Genomic DNA, 13,650 nt, shown 5'->3' on the forward strand with positions numbered 1-13,650 from the left:
TTGGTCCTCCAAGTCTATTGTAAATAATAAAATATTATTTCAGTGCCTCCATGAAAAGAGCTGCTGAGACCAACAGTGCTCATAAAACCAGCAGTGATGGCTGCAGATGATGGGAACCAGGGTCTGTTTTCCTGGAGAAGCAGAGGACCAGGGGATTTTTTAGTTGAGGGGGCCAGGATCTGCCATCCACTTGAAAAGCTGAATTCAGTGGGAGCCTCAGGGCAAGCTGCACCAGAACAATGGCCAAGGAGCAGGCCCTGAAGCTCAACACTGATAAAATTTGTGGTCACACCAAGACAACACACGGGGGAAATATCTCAGACTTGTTTGTATCAGGGGGGTCACCCCCATCCTTTGCTTGGGTGCTGGAAAATGGTCAGACACAGAGGGACAATAGATTTAAGGGACTGAAGCCTTAACTTGCTTCCCAATCCTTTTTCCCTGGTTTCCAAGCTAGGAAAGCTTCTGGAGTACTTTCAGAATGCATATCCCAAAACTTTTTCCCTGTTGGAAAATTTTCCTGGTCTGCAAGAGGATGAAACTCTCAGTTTAAGGAATATGTGTGAGGTCAGGCTTGCAGCATGGCCAGAGGGAAGGCTCAGAAGCTCCCAAGATGCCCTCCAGAGCACAGAGAGCCCAAGGCAGTTGCTTATACAGAGAATTATAAAATCCCATTCCCAAGGAACATTGTGCATGGAATAATGCAGGAGATGGAGAGGGATGTTCTCTCCTTAGGAACTGTGAGCATATTTTACAGTTTCCATGTACCTCTCACTCATTTTTTCACTGGGAGTAGCACCATTTACACCACAGACCTGAGAATCTGGGCCCCTTGTGCCATAAATTATAGGGGTGAGGGAATTAAGGAATAATTCTTAATTCTTTATTTCTTCCAGCCTTTCTAAGGAAGGTTCTTTAATTCTCCCACCCCACCCTGGGCAAGGAAAGTATTTGCCCCCGTGTCACTGCTGGGATTTGCACTGATTTTTCTGCTCCAAAGAGCTCTGTCTGGGTGCTCTTGGGGGGAGCTGTGGGTGCCATCCCCCAGCACAAGACCCAGTGGCAAGGTTTGGATGAGCTTTTCCTTTCCACCAAATCCTCTCTCTCTCTCTCTTTTGCTGGATTGATTCATTAAAGCTCAAGCACTGGAACAAGAGGTCTGGAATTACCACCACTGGTGCTAATTAAAGGAAGATAACAGCAATCTCTCACTCAAAGAGCTTGTAAAGGACTGGATCCTGCAAGCCATGACATCTCAGCACCCTTTTCCACAGTGCCTTGAATTAAACCCCCCCAAAAAAGCAGGGAGCAAAGCAAGGAGGAGCTCACAAGGGCTGTACTCATCAGGCTGAGCTTATTGATCCCCATTTCAAGATCTGGCAGGAGGAGATTCATCTTTCTCTTCCAACTCTTTGACTCAGCATCCCTCCCCCTCCAGCAAAAGCCTTTCCAACATCCTTTATCCCAGCCTATCAGTCATCTCCAAGTTGGAGAGGTCAAGCAGCAGACACTCCATGGCAGAGGGATGAAGACTGAGGAGTTGGGTGCCTCAGGATGGACCAAAATGTCTTCAGGAGGTGTCTCCAAGCTTTAGTTACAGGACTGGAGTTACTGAGCAGAGGGAAATGTGGGCAAACCTCCTGTGGCTCTCAGCTCCCAGGCCAGTGACTGCTTCAAGGCTAAAATTTAATTAGTCCTTCCCATCAATGAACAAAGGAGGCTCCAGGTGCTCATTTCTGCAGGAACATCTTCCAGAGAGCCCCAGGAATGTTCACTCCTCAAGGCTGAATGCAGGTAGAGGCATCACTTCTGCTCTCATCTTAGAAAACAGCCTCTTCCCTTCCCTCCTGCAGCTCAAGCTTGAAACTACAGCATGAGGTTCCCTGCTTCCCCACTTCCTGCACCTCCCAGGGCCAGAAGCTTTCTATCATGGAACTGGGGGGGCTTCATCCCAGGAAACTCTGTACACCACTACGTGCATCACTCCAGGAGAAAAAGCCCAAGGAAATGGGAACAAGATCCCACTCCAAACCCAGTCTGATCTCAGAGGAACAAGGTGTTCCCCAAAACTCATGATGAGCCAGCAACAGGAACCACTCAACCTGTGAAGGATGCTGAAGAAAAAGAGATGCCCTTGTGTGGTGTGTCCTCCACCAGTCACCATGTCTTGGGAGCTCAGCAAGCAGCACAAGGTGTTGCACAGACACTTGGAGAGCACTTAGACCTGTCTAAAAACAAGCTGCAAAGAGCAGAGTCAGAGATTAACCACAATTAAACCAATGAGCTCACTTGGGGCTTCTGAACATGGGGTTTGCCCTCCCAGCTTTGCTCCAGCACATCAGGTGCTCTGAGTGATCTGAACTTAACCTGTTTTTCATGAAGAGGTTTTATTTGTGGGGATTTTTTCCTTTAGGATCTATCAGGCCCTGACAACCCAGCTGTACAAAACTGCAGCAACCTGCTCACGAGTGAATGATTCACTGATTTGCCCCAAAATAATGTCTCTAATACCAGGATCCAAAGGGGCCCACAAGAAAGATGGAACTTTTGAAAAGGACATGGAGTGAGGGGACAAAGGGGAAGGGTTTCAAGCTGAAAGAGGGGAGATTTAGATGAGATATTGGGAAGAAATTCTTGAATTTGGGGGTGCTGAGCTCAGGTTTCCCAGAGAAGCTGTGGCTGCCCCATCCCTGGCAGTGTCTCAGGTCAGGTTGGATGGGGCTTGGAGCAACCTGGGCTGGTGGGAGACGTCCCTGCCCATGCAGGGGGTCAGAACTGGGTGGTCTTTAAGGTTCCTTCCAACCCAAACCAGTCTGGGATTCTGTGATTTATGAGAAGAGCAGAGATGCCAGCAGCAAAGATCAGAAAGCATCAGGTAGCACCAGAGGGAAGATGAAATGTCCATAAGCCCATGGGAAAAGCTGGAAGGAGGAGACAAACCCAAAGGGAAGCAGCAGAAAAATGACCCCAGAATCCTGGCTGGAGGGGTTGTAGAGCACAAACAATTTTTCCACCTGTACCACAAGCAAACGGAGCAGCATCAGTCGGTACTGCAAAGTCCAAACTGGAATTTTCCTCCTTAAAGGTAAAGGCACTTGTGGCCTGGCCAAATTACACTCAGGGGGAAAAAAATAAAAAAATAAAAGAAAGAAAGAACTCAGGCAATGCTCATTAGTTCAGAGAAAGAACAGAAAACAATGAAGAACTTGCTGACACTCACAGAGATTTGGAAATCCACCCGGCTGCCCCTGGCCAGGCAGTGAAGTTTTGGGAAATGAGCCATGGTGGGGCTGAGTGGCCCAACACAGACAGGGCACGGAGGGGATAAAAAATAAAATATGTTCTCATGAAAGTGCCCCAGGCTCAGCAGGTCTGGGGCCAGACAGAGAGCAGACAGTGCCTTGAACAAACAGGGCTCAGCACATCCACGGCGCCCTCTCCCCCCAGCCAAAACACATTTGTGTGGCGTGGGATAAAGCTGGAAAAGCCCAGCTCTGGCTGGAGGAAGCTTGTGTCAAGCTGAGCATGGCAAACACATCCCACAGCCAACACCTCTCACTGCACCTGTAGCCTCCAAGCTGCTCACCCCTCCAGCCCTGGTCATTCCAGATGGGGTTCCTCAGCTTTATGCAGCTGATGAGGCTTTGATTTCCACCCAGCAGAATGATTTCTCTTGCTGAAAATCAAGCAGTCCCTGGAATGGATGGCTCAGAAGCTTTTCCCTTCCTCAGGAATCAGAGGGGAAAGGTGATCCCTCACCACTTTGCCCTTTTAGTTTGGCACCTTGGGTCTTTTTTAATTCCACAGAGAATTGGGTCAAGACTTTAAAAGTATTAGCACTGAAGGGGGTGGCCCAAGATAAGCAAGGATGGTTATTAAAAAAAATTTAAAAAAAATAAATAAACAACCCAAGAGGTTGGTAGATTTTTTTTTTAATGGTGTCTGAGAAGCCTGCAAGAGGAATTTGCCCCACAGGAGGAATGTGCAGCATGCACATCCCCAGGAGGGATGGTGGAGCAGCTCCTTCTTCAACTCCCCCCTACCCTCCCTGGGCCCCAGGAGGGACCTCTGGGAGCAGAGAGCCTGATGGCCTCTGAAAACACAAAAGTGCTTCCACTTGTGTCCCTCAAGAGATGAACTGCCCTCTTAATCCCTCTGCTCACTGAATCATCTCATCCTGTTTATTTGGAGGGCTGGGGTGAGATGGTTTGGGAGCTTGGGGAAACAAAAAGCCAGGATTTATGCAGAGAGGAGGAAAAAAAAAAACAACCTCCCTGGTGTGGAGACCTGCCTGGGGTCCCTGCCAGAAACACCCCCACCCAATGCCCCCTCTCCTCCCAGGAGTTCAGGGTTTGCACCTCCAGCTCCACGTTCTGGTTTCTATCATCCTCCAGAGGAGTGAGCATGCAGAAAGATCCATGTGGAAGCAATCAGAACCATGGCATCCAGATGGACCTGGACAGGCTGGAGAAGTGGGCCCATGGCAACCTCCTGAGGTTCAGCAAGTGCAGCTGGGTTGGGACAATTCCCAGCACAAATCCAGGCTGGGAGGAGAATGGATTGGGAGCAGCCCTGAGGAGAAGGACTTGGGGTGTTGGGTGAGGAGAAGCTCAACATGTGCTGGCAGCCCAGAAACCAGCCCTGTCCTGGGCTGCATCCCCAGCAGGGTCAGGGAGGGGATTGTCCCCCTCTGCTCCACTCTGGGGACACCTCCTGGCAGTGCTGGGACCAGTTCTGGGACCAGCAGCACCAGAAGGACATGGAGTTGTAGGACTGAGTACTGAGAAGGTCACCAAGATGATCTGAGGGCTAAAGTCCAGAGGTCTTGTAGGTCCTAGTGCACGTAGGTCATGTTCCAAGGAGGCAGAGAACATGACCTGCAACCACGAAGAAACCTCAAGGAGAGTGAAATGTACCTCCAGGACTCTCCAGACATGGTGTTTCACCATCAGCTCTGTGAGATCTGGCCACCTTGATCCAAAAGTAGTGGGATTTAGGTAGCAACATCTGGAAGATGTTTCTCTTTAAGGGTTGAGCAGTGTTTCAAGCTCCAGTGCTTCAGTATCCCTACAGAAAGAAGCTCTCCCTCATGAGCACATTCCCCCGGTGCACACATCTGCCCCATGGTATCTCCTGGAACAACCAAAAGCCATCTCCCCAAGCTTGACCTACACATCCAGCCCCATAAATCCCCATCTTCCTGGAGGAGAAGGCAGGTCCTTCCCAGGAGCACCCCAAACTTCAGCCCTTTCCCAAAAAAGCAGGGTCACCAGGTCCCACATTTGTAGACAGACACAGGGGACCAGGAATCCAAACCAAGAACCTCCCACAGCAAAGATTCTCCTCTTCCACTCTGGGAAAAAATCTCTGGAGTTTTCATGATTCCCAATCTCATGATTTTGGGGAGGCCACACAAGGAAGCCACGGGATGCCAGCAGCTTGCAAAGCCAACAGCACCATCAACCACCAGGTGGGAGATTTCCTAGAGAACTAAGCCCAAAAGGTTCTAAGTCCTGGTCCTAAAAGAGCCCGAGGAAAACCCAAATAGACTCCTGGTGACTTTCAGCCACCTGGATAATAGATGGGGAATCAAAAGGCTTTGCTGGAGCCCTGCTAAAGCTTGCTGGCTGTATAATCACCTACTGCTATAATGAGATTAGATGGATTAGCTGGGTTTTAAAGGAATGCCAATGAACTGGACAGGCTTTCTAGGCAGGTTCTTAGTCCTACACAGAATCATAACAGGAAAAAAAAAAAAAGAAACATCAAGCCAGTGGCTATTTTTAGAAAAGCCCAGGTGGGGAGAGGCATTGAGACAGCAGAGGAAGAGTTATGGCTGAGGCTGAATGAATTGAATGTTGTGGAGAAAAGCAGCTCCATCCCTCGTTTCCCTTGGCTGAGATGCACACGAAATGAATTCAGCTGAATCCCAGGTTGTGCTGTGAGATGGACCCAAACATTTGTATTGTTTTTCCCTCCCTAAACCCCATCTAACTCCTAATGACTCCAGGAGACAAAGCCTCCAAAAACCTTTCCCTGACTGTGGAAGTGACAGAGGATAACGAGGCTCTCAAGGGCTGTGACCAAACTCCTTTCCACCAGCCCCATTATCCTAACAACCTTCCTCCTGGCTCCACCATCTTCACCCAGTTTGCCAAAAGCATTCCCACTGGATTCATCACTTGGTATTTCAGGAAAAATGGGGCTGAGCTGCTCTGCTCACCTTCAGGGTAAAAACCCAGCGCCGCTTGGGCTGTCCTGCTGAAAATCCAGCAGGGATCTGGGGAGTGGCTGAGGCCATCTCCTCACTTCCAGGATTTTTTTGTTTTCTTTTTAAACAAACCCCAGCCTAATAACAAGACCTGGGCGAAGCTGGAATGTGAGACAAGTTGGAAAGGCAGGAATCTCACCCACTGATACTGTGGGGTGAAGGGGGAGCCCCTCCAGTTGTCACCCCAAGGTCCCTGTCCCTCACTCCAGTGGGAAAGGAGATGATTCAGTACATCACCACCCTTTGGGTGCCACCAGTTATGCCTCCAGCTTCATTTTTTTTTTTTTCCCTGAAAGAATCCCATCAAATTTCACATTCCTTTGTTTGCCTCATCCCGAAGAACCCAAACCTGACCGTGGGTGTAAAGCCAACCCTGGGGCAAAAAGAGAAAGGGGAAGATGAAATTCCAACTTGGCTTCCAAACTTCTCTCAGATGATTAGAAACCAGCAGCATGATTTTTTCTGCTTTGTGAAGGCTTCCCCATAAAATCAGCTCCCCAGCAGCTCCCTGGATACCCATTCCCTGCTCCCAGTTTGGCTTAGGGAGGTGACAAATCCTTGCCCACCTTCCCAGGAGGAGCAGCAGCCTGCTCTGGGCTCTCTGCACAGCATTAGTTTCTAATTTGTGGCATTCCTGGCCACGTTCAGGCTGGGAGATATGTGGAAGGAAACTAAAGCTGGCCTGCTCATTTCAGGCTTTATTAAAGTTGATACAACCTCAATTTTTATTTTTTTTTTAAAGCAGGGAGAAAGCAAAACTACCAGAGAACAAAAAAATTGCAGTTCTTAAAGGAAATAAAACTGAAAAACACTTCTAAAAGAGATGCAAACCAGTCCCAATATTTTCACCTGCAAGGAAACAACATCTTTTCCTTTTCTTCCTCTCTTCCCATTCTCCTTGATTTCATTTTTAATTGGAACGAGTCCCAGCTGAATCAGATCCCCAGAAACCCAGCACCTACCCTCTTGTCCTTGAAGTCATTTTAAGCCAGGACCTATTTCCACATTCTGATTTCCAGCCCTGCCTCCTCCCAGCAGGCCAGGGTTTAATTTACCTTTCCCCAAAGGCACTTTTTAATCGTTCAAAACTTTCCATATCTCCCAGGACAGGGGGAATTAATGGAGCAGACAGCCCTGGTGAGGGGACCAGGTCCAACCAGTGCTGTGACAGCAGATGTGGCACTGCCAGCCTGGTTTGTGGGACATCAGGGATGGGACATCCCCTTCCAGGAACAACCCAGGAGGATTTAATCCCCAGGCTGCAAGCATGGAGCAGCAGTGTGCCTCATGTACAGAGCTGGTTTGGGTCTCCTGGGATTAAAACAAGGAAGAAGTCACCTCTGTGTCCTGCTGCTGTCCCTGTGTTCATCCTGGAGTGGCACCAAGCAGATCCAACTGGGTAATTCCTTTTGTGCACTGGGATGATATTCCATCTTGCTCACAAACAGGCAGCATTTTCTTCCACCTCCTTTCCTCCATAAACTCCCCCAAACCAGGAGCAAGTAGGCTGGGGTTAGGAATACCCCCAGCTCCTTCTGGAGGCTTCATCCACAAAAGTGGGAGCTGGGGAAGGGGGAGAGACTCTTTCTAGAAAGTCTCATGTGTCTGTAGTTGATACACTGTCTTCCCCATGCTCTGCTTCACTTACACCTAGGAGCAAGCCTCTAGATCTGCAAAGCTTCCTTTAGGAAAGGATTTTTGGGAGCCTCCCAAGGGAAGCAACCTGTTTTCTGACCCATGCGATGCAAGCAGGCTCTTTATCTTCATTTCCATAGCTAATTGCTACAGGTGTATCAGCTACCATCCCATTAATCCTGTTGTAAAATCAGGTGCAGCTAAGAACTGACTCCTGCAAACAACCCCAGCAGCTGGGACAGATGGACACTGATAGGTATCAGCCTCAAGGGGGGAGAGTTGGTGAGTCCTCCCTGAATCCAGAGGGGAGTTCGGATCCCTGGGAAGCTGTATGGACCTGGAAGGTCTCCCACTGCTCAGCCTGGGAAAAGAGCAAAGCTCAGGCAACTTTTCATCCCTGAAACCCCACAGGAGCATCACCCAACAGACACCCAGGTACCCAGGCACTGGTTCTCCCACCACGGGGGATGCTCACAGCCCCAGAGCTTTTTCCACAACTTCCCCCTACTCCATCCCTTCCTCCCAGGAACACCCCGAGGATAAGCAAAGGAAGAACCACGTTGGATGGGGCTGCTGCAGTGGCGTGGGCTGAGTGGCTTCTTACAGGGAGGAGTAGAATATAGAAACTGAGCTGCTGCTTCTGAGCACAACCACACTGGCTGCAAAGTGCTGCAGGAACACACAGAGCTCATTCCCCCCCCCTCCAAGCCAAGGGATGTTGGGGAGAGGGAGGTCTGGGAGCTTGTCCCTCTCTCTCCTGATCCAGCCCCCAGGGAGAGGCTGGGAGGTCATCCCAGCACCTTTCAGCAGGTTGGAAATGGGCTCCTGGAAACCCTCAGCCCTGGAAGCAGAGCACTGTTTAACCTGAGCATGGATCATGGGAAAAGACACGACCTGGGAAGTGCAGCCCATGAGGTTTGGGAGGTGCAGAGGTTGGTTAGGAGGAGTTATGAAGACATCAGGAGGCACAAAAGAGGAGATTTAGTGCTTAAAGGTACAAAAATAATTCCAACCACTCAATTTTCATCCCCAAGGCTGCTTGCTGGCCATCTGCAGGCCACACAGCATGGAATTTCTTCTCCAGTTGGAGCTGCACTGGTACAAGGAAGACAACACCTTATCACTATTCATCACACCCATACACCCAAAGGAAAACACCCCAATGCAAACAGCTACTGAATAATTGATCCAAAACCCAAGGAAGGCACTGGTGAGATGAAAAACCACTGCTGGCAGTGAGCAGCTCCCATTTCAGTGGGGATTACCCAGGGAGTAGCAGCAGATCCAGGCAATGAGGATGAAGCCAAAAGGAACTGCTACACCTGGAGCAAATCCTCTTCCATTGTGGCTTCTGTTTCTGTGCTAAGCCCCTGAAACTGTGAGCCCCAAAAAATGGCAGTGGTGTCTGAATTTAAAAGGTCAAGCTAAAAGCAATTGGGGTGACATCACTGAAAGGAGGGGATCAGAGAGTCCAAAAATGACTGATCCAGGAAAGCAGCATGAATGAAATCAGGCAGAAAAAAAAAAAAAAGCAAAAAAGAAAAAAATTCCCCAAAAAGCATTCTAGCAAAAATCAGATGTGGAAAGTGCATGGAAACATGATCTTTCTGAAGAGGAAGAAGAAATGGCATTGACAAGCAACGTCCAGGGCTGGTGAGTGATGAGGACCTCTAAAGGAATCCATTAAATCTGAACAGCCAACAGAATAAATTGTGAAGTAAGGCACTATTTAGGCATGCTAGGAATGGAGAATTAGATAACTGCTTGATTAGGTACCATCAGTGAAATTGGAAGGGAGTTTCTGTGAGCTGATGGGATAAAACAGTTACCAAAGAGGCTGAGAGAAACTCCATCTACAGATTAACCACCTGCACCCCAACAACCTCTGCTACCCCCTTCCCAACAGAGGCTGCAGCACTGCCAAACACCTGCTGGAAGGAAGCATTTTGAACCCCACCAGTGAGGATTTTAAGGATGAAAGGTGAAAAGCAGGAGGTCAGCTCCAGAGAGGAGAGCACAGGAGATAAATTTCAGGGAAACAGACAAACTGGAGACTAAAATTTACCACAATCCCAATCAGGCAGCTGACTTTCCTGGAACTCGGTCTGTGTAAAAACAAAACAAAGCAAAACTTCTTTTCTCTTTGTCAGCCAACAGGGCTGCAAAATGTAGGCAACTGCTTCAAAGCAGCCTTTGCCCAAAGTGTCCCAAAGCACTTTATACTTTGAGGATAAACCTCAGAGCAGGTGAAGGAAACCCCAGTACATTAAGTCTGTGCCAGCACAGCCCCAAGTGTGGCTGCTGATGGGGTGAGACCAGGGAGGGAAGCCAAGCACCCAAGGGTGGCCCTCGGGGCTCATCTCAACTGGAAATCCTTCTGGGGGGATTATATTAAATAGAAACCTGTAATATACACACAAAAAAAAGCAGTAATGAATGGCTGGCTGGTTGATGACACAGTTGCATGGAGACCCAAATCACCTCGTGGTGGAGGTCACAGTCCATGTTTTCAGGTGGCCAGGAAAGGATTCAAGATGAGTGTGGGTCTTGTGCAGCTGGAGTCAGAGCAAAGCCAGAGCAAAAGGAAAATGTCCTTTAATAGGAGAAGTCAGAAAGCAAACTCACACCAACACCCAGCACTGCCCCAAGGTCATGCCTGCATCCAGGCTGGCACCTGGACACCAGGGTCACAGCACCCAAGGGTGGCCACCAAACCCAGACCTGACAGAACAGGAGCCTTCAGGTGAAGAAGTGACCTGAAAAGTCACCTTTGTGACAAGGGCACAACCTCTTCCCCCCTTCACTCCACGAGTCAAAGCTAGAGAATTTCAACCTTGAAATGAGATAGCATCTCTCTGGGGTGAGAGCAATTAAATGTTGGCACAAGGTACTGGAGGAAGGTGGGAAGGGGGGTGGAGGGGGAAGCTCACCATTGCTTAGAGCCATTAAAACAAAATTAACAGCCTGGTTTTTAACCCAGCCTCCTCTGCCTGCCAGAGGATGAGCTGCAAACGCTTCCCTGCAGTTGCATTTCTCCAACACCTCCCACCTGGGGCCGTGGAAAGTTTCAGAAGCATTATTTTATACCTCAAGAAAAAATGTTTAAAAAGCCTGAGTGGTAGGAGAGGAGCAGGGTGGTGGTAAGAAAAAAGAAAGATGAAGACGAAAGGACTAAAAGAGATTCATCTCATTTAAATGCAGACCTCTCAAACTCAGATATCTCAGTAGAAGCAGCACCCTGGAAGGCATCTGCCTTCCCCACACCTGAGATTTCTGGCAGGGTGAAACAAATCCCACCCAGGAAGTGCCTGGCTCCTCTGTTTGGTGGGGAGCAGCTCAGACCAGGCACTTTCAGATGCCCAAGTGAGGGCAAACAAATCACATCCATCCAACTTGCTTCAACTGCAAGCAAGCTGCCCTGTGCCACCTGGAAAATTGAGAGGTAATTTCAGCTCTTTACATTAATTCTGGTGATTTTGCCTTGAGGAGCTGCCCAGCACCCAGAGGGCAAAAGTTGCTCCAGCACTTGGGAGGTCTTTGTGTCTCTGTCCTACTTATAAAGAAGAGACAGAGACCATCTGCATGAAGCTCTCAACATGGAGAGCTTAAGGTTGACTGGGATGCTCCAGAAATGTTGTCCCTCACCTGCTGGATGTGAGATTTATCCTCAAAATATCAGGTGTCACTCCAGCTCTATCTCCTGCTTTATCCTGACTATGGTCCTGGTCTCCCTTTCCCTGTAATCCTTCACACACACCTCCACAGGGCTTTTTTTTGTCACCTTCAACTTGACCACCTGTCCATCCAAAAGGAGAAAAAAACCCACACTGCACATCTGAGCCACGGTTGCACCCCCTGACTGTGTCCAAGGTGGTGAAATAAACGTCCCTTGTCCCCAGGCCTCGATGGTGAAGATGTCACCATCCCCTCCTTCTGCAGGAGGCTGGGCTCCTGCTGCAGACCAGGAGAGGGAACAGCACTTTTGCTACTCCAAATCACCTTCTCCTTCCATGACATCTCCAAAGCACACAAACATAAGGCAGACTCAAGGGACAGAGGTACCCAAACACCCAGGACAACCAGAAAATGAGAAGCTCTGGGTGCTCACCAGATTTGGGAGGACCTTTCTTCCCATGCTTTGGGGCTGGAGGATGCGGGCAAGCAAAAAGTGCTGTGCAGGGACATCTTGACTGAGCCACTGGGACATCAGGGTCAGGTTTTTCCTCCACCTTTCTGGGACTACAGCAGCCCAGGGTGAACCTGTGAGGTGTGGTGGGCAGCCAAGGACACACTGACCCCACATTGAGCAGCTCTGGTGCTATTAAAGAAAACCTGGACCACCTCCACCATCTAGAGATGGACCTCGGGGTCTGATCCTGGTGGGGACGAAATAAAGAAAATCCAGAGCAATAAATAAAACCGAACCTTTTTTGGAAAGAGAAAGAGGTTGGGAAGCAGGTTTCCCTCTCCGGACATGGGGAAGGGGATCAGGGACCTGCTGGGCAAGCTGATGGCAGCTTGGTGGTGAGGAGATGTAGCCGTGCACATGTCTGGATGTGCACGCACATAAAACACGTCCAGACACACAATAAAATCGTGTCCACACACAGAAAACACGGATGAAACCGGAGAGAAGCCCCGGCAGACGCCTTTGCCCGCCCTCCCGGGAGGGGTCTCAGGGATCTCAATCCCACCCTTCCCAGGAGAGGGGGTCCCCGAAAGGCCCAGGGGGCTGGGGTGAACGCAGGGCAGGGCGAGGCGATACCGGCATCGCCGGGGGGTCCCGCGGTCCGGTCCCGCACGGGGCAGGAGCGGGCTCGCCGAACCCCCCCCCCCCCCCCCCAAGCCGCCCCAAATCCCCTCACCACCGGAGCCCGCGGCACTTACCGGAGCTGCTCCCTCCGGTCCGCCATGGCCCGCGCCGGGATCTGCTCGGTTCGGCTCGGCTGCGCTCGGCTGGGTTCGGTTCGGCGCACCGGCACCGCGCTCCCGCCCCCGCCGCTGACGTCACCCAACGGCCTCCGCCGCCGCGCGGGGGCCACCTGCCGGGGGAGGGGCCCCCTCTGAGGAACCGAACCGGACCGGTCCAGATACGCCCCCGGATGTCCCCGTGAGGAACCGCCTGAGGAGACCCAGTCCCCCCTCTCATCGTCGCCGGGAGGAGCCGCCTGAGGGGATTCGCTCCCCCTTCGCAGTCCCCAATAAAGAAAGGACCCCCTGAGGGGACCCAGTGCCCCCGGTACCTCCCACTGTCCCCATGAGGAGCCACCTGAGGGGATCCGGTCCCCCCTGGCAGCCCCCTATGAAGATCCCTGAGGGGATCCAGTGCCCTCATCTGCCTCCTGCAGTCCTCAGTAAAGAACCACCTGAGGGGATCCAATTCCTCCTGGCAGTCCCCAATAAAGAACCTGCTGAGGGGATGGATCTAGTGCCCCTGACTACCTCCCGCTGTCCCCATGAGGAGCCACCTGAGGGGACACAGTCCCCGCCATTGCCCCCATGAGGAGACGCCTGAGGGGATCCAGTCCCCCCTGGCAATCTCCAATAAAGAACCCCCAGAGGGGATCCAGTGCCCCCAGCAACCTCCCACTGTCCCCATGAGGAGCCACCTGAGGGGATTCGCTCCCCCTTCAGTCCCCAATAAAGAAACAGCCCCCTGAGGGGATCCAGTGTCCCCCCCACTGTCCCCATATGGAGTTACCTGAAGGAATCCGGTCCCTCCTCACAGTCCCCTATGAAGATCC

At 50.7% G+C, this 13,650-nt stretch overlaps 1 protein-coding gene across 2 annotated transcripts in view; it reads right to left on the reverse strand.

Annotated features, from left to right (window-relative positions):
- LOC139789784 (mitogen-activated protein kinase 4) overlaps positions 1 to 12,900 on the reverse strand; it is a 30,368-nt gene extending 17,468 nt beyond the window's left edge. For both annotated transcript variants that reach the window (XM_071730853.1, XM_071730854.1), the window contains exon 1: positions 12,794 to 12,900. The gene's annotated coding sequence lies outside the window, so the exon portion shown is untranslated. The remainder of the gene's footprint in view (positions 1 to 12,793) is intronic.
- Positions 12,901 to 13,650: the final 750 nt, after the last annotated feature.

The sequence above is a fragment of the Heliangelus exortis genome, chromosome Z (genome assembly GCF_036169615.1).
Source record: "Heliangelus exortis chromosome Z, bHelExo1.hap1, whole genome shotgun sequence".
In the NCBI taxonomy this organism is placed as follows: Eukaryota; Metazoa; Chordata; class Aves; order Apodiformes; family Trochilidae; genus Heliangelus; species Heliangelus exortis.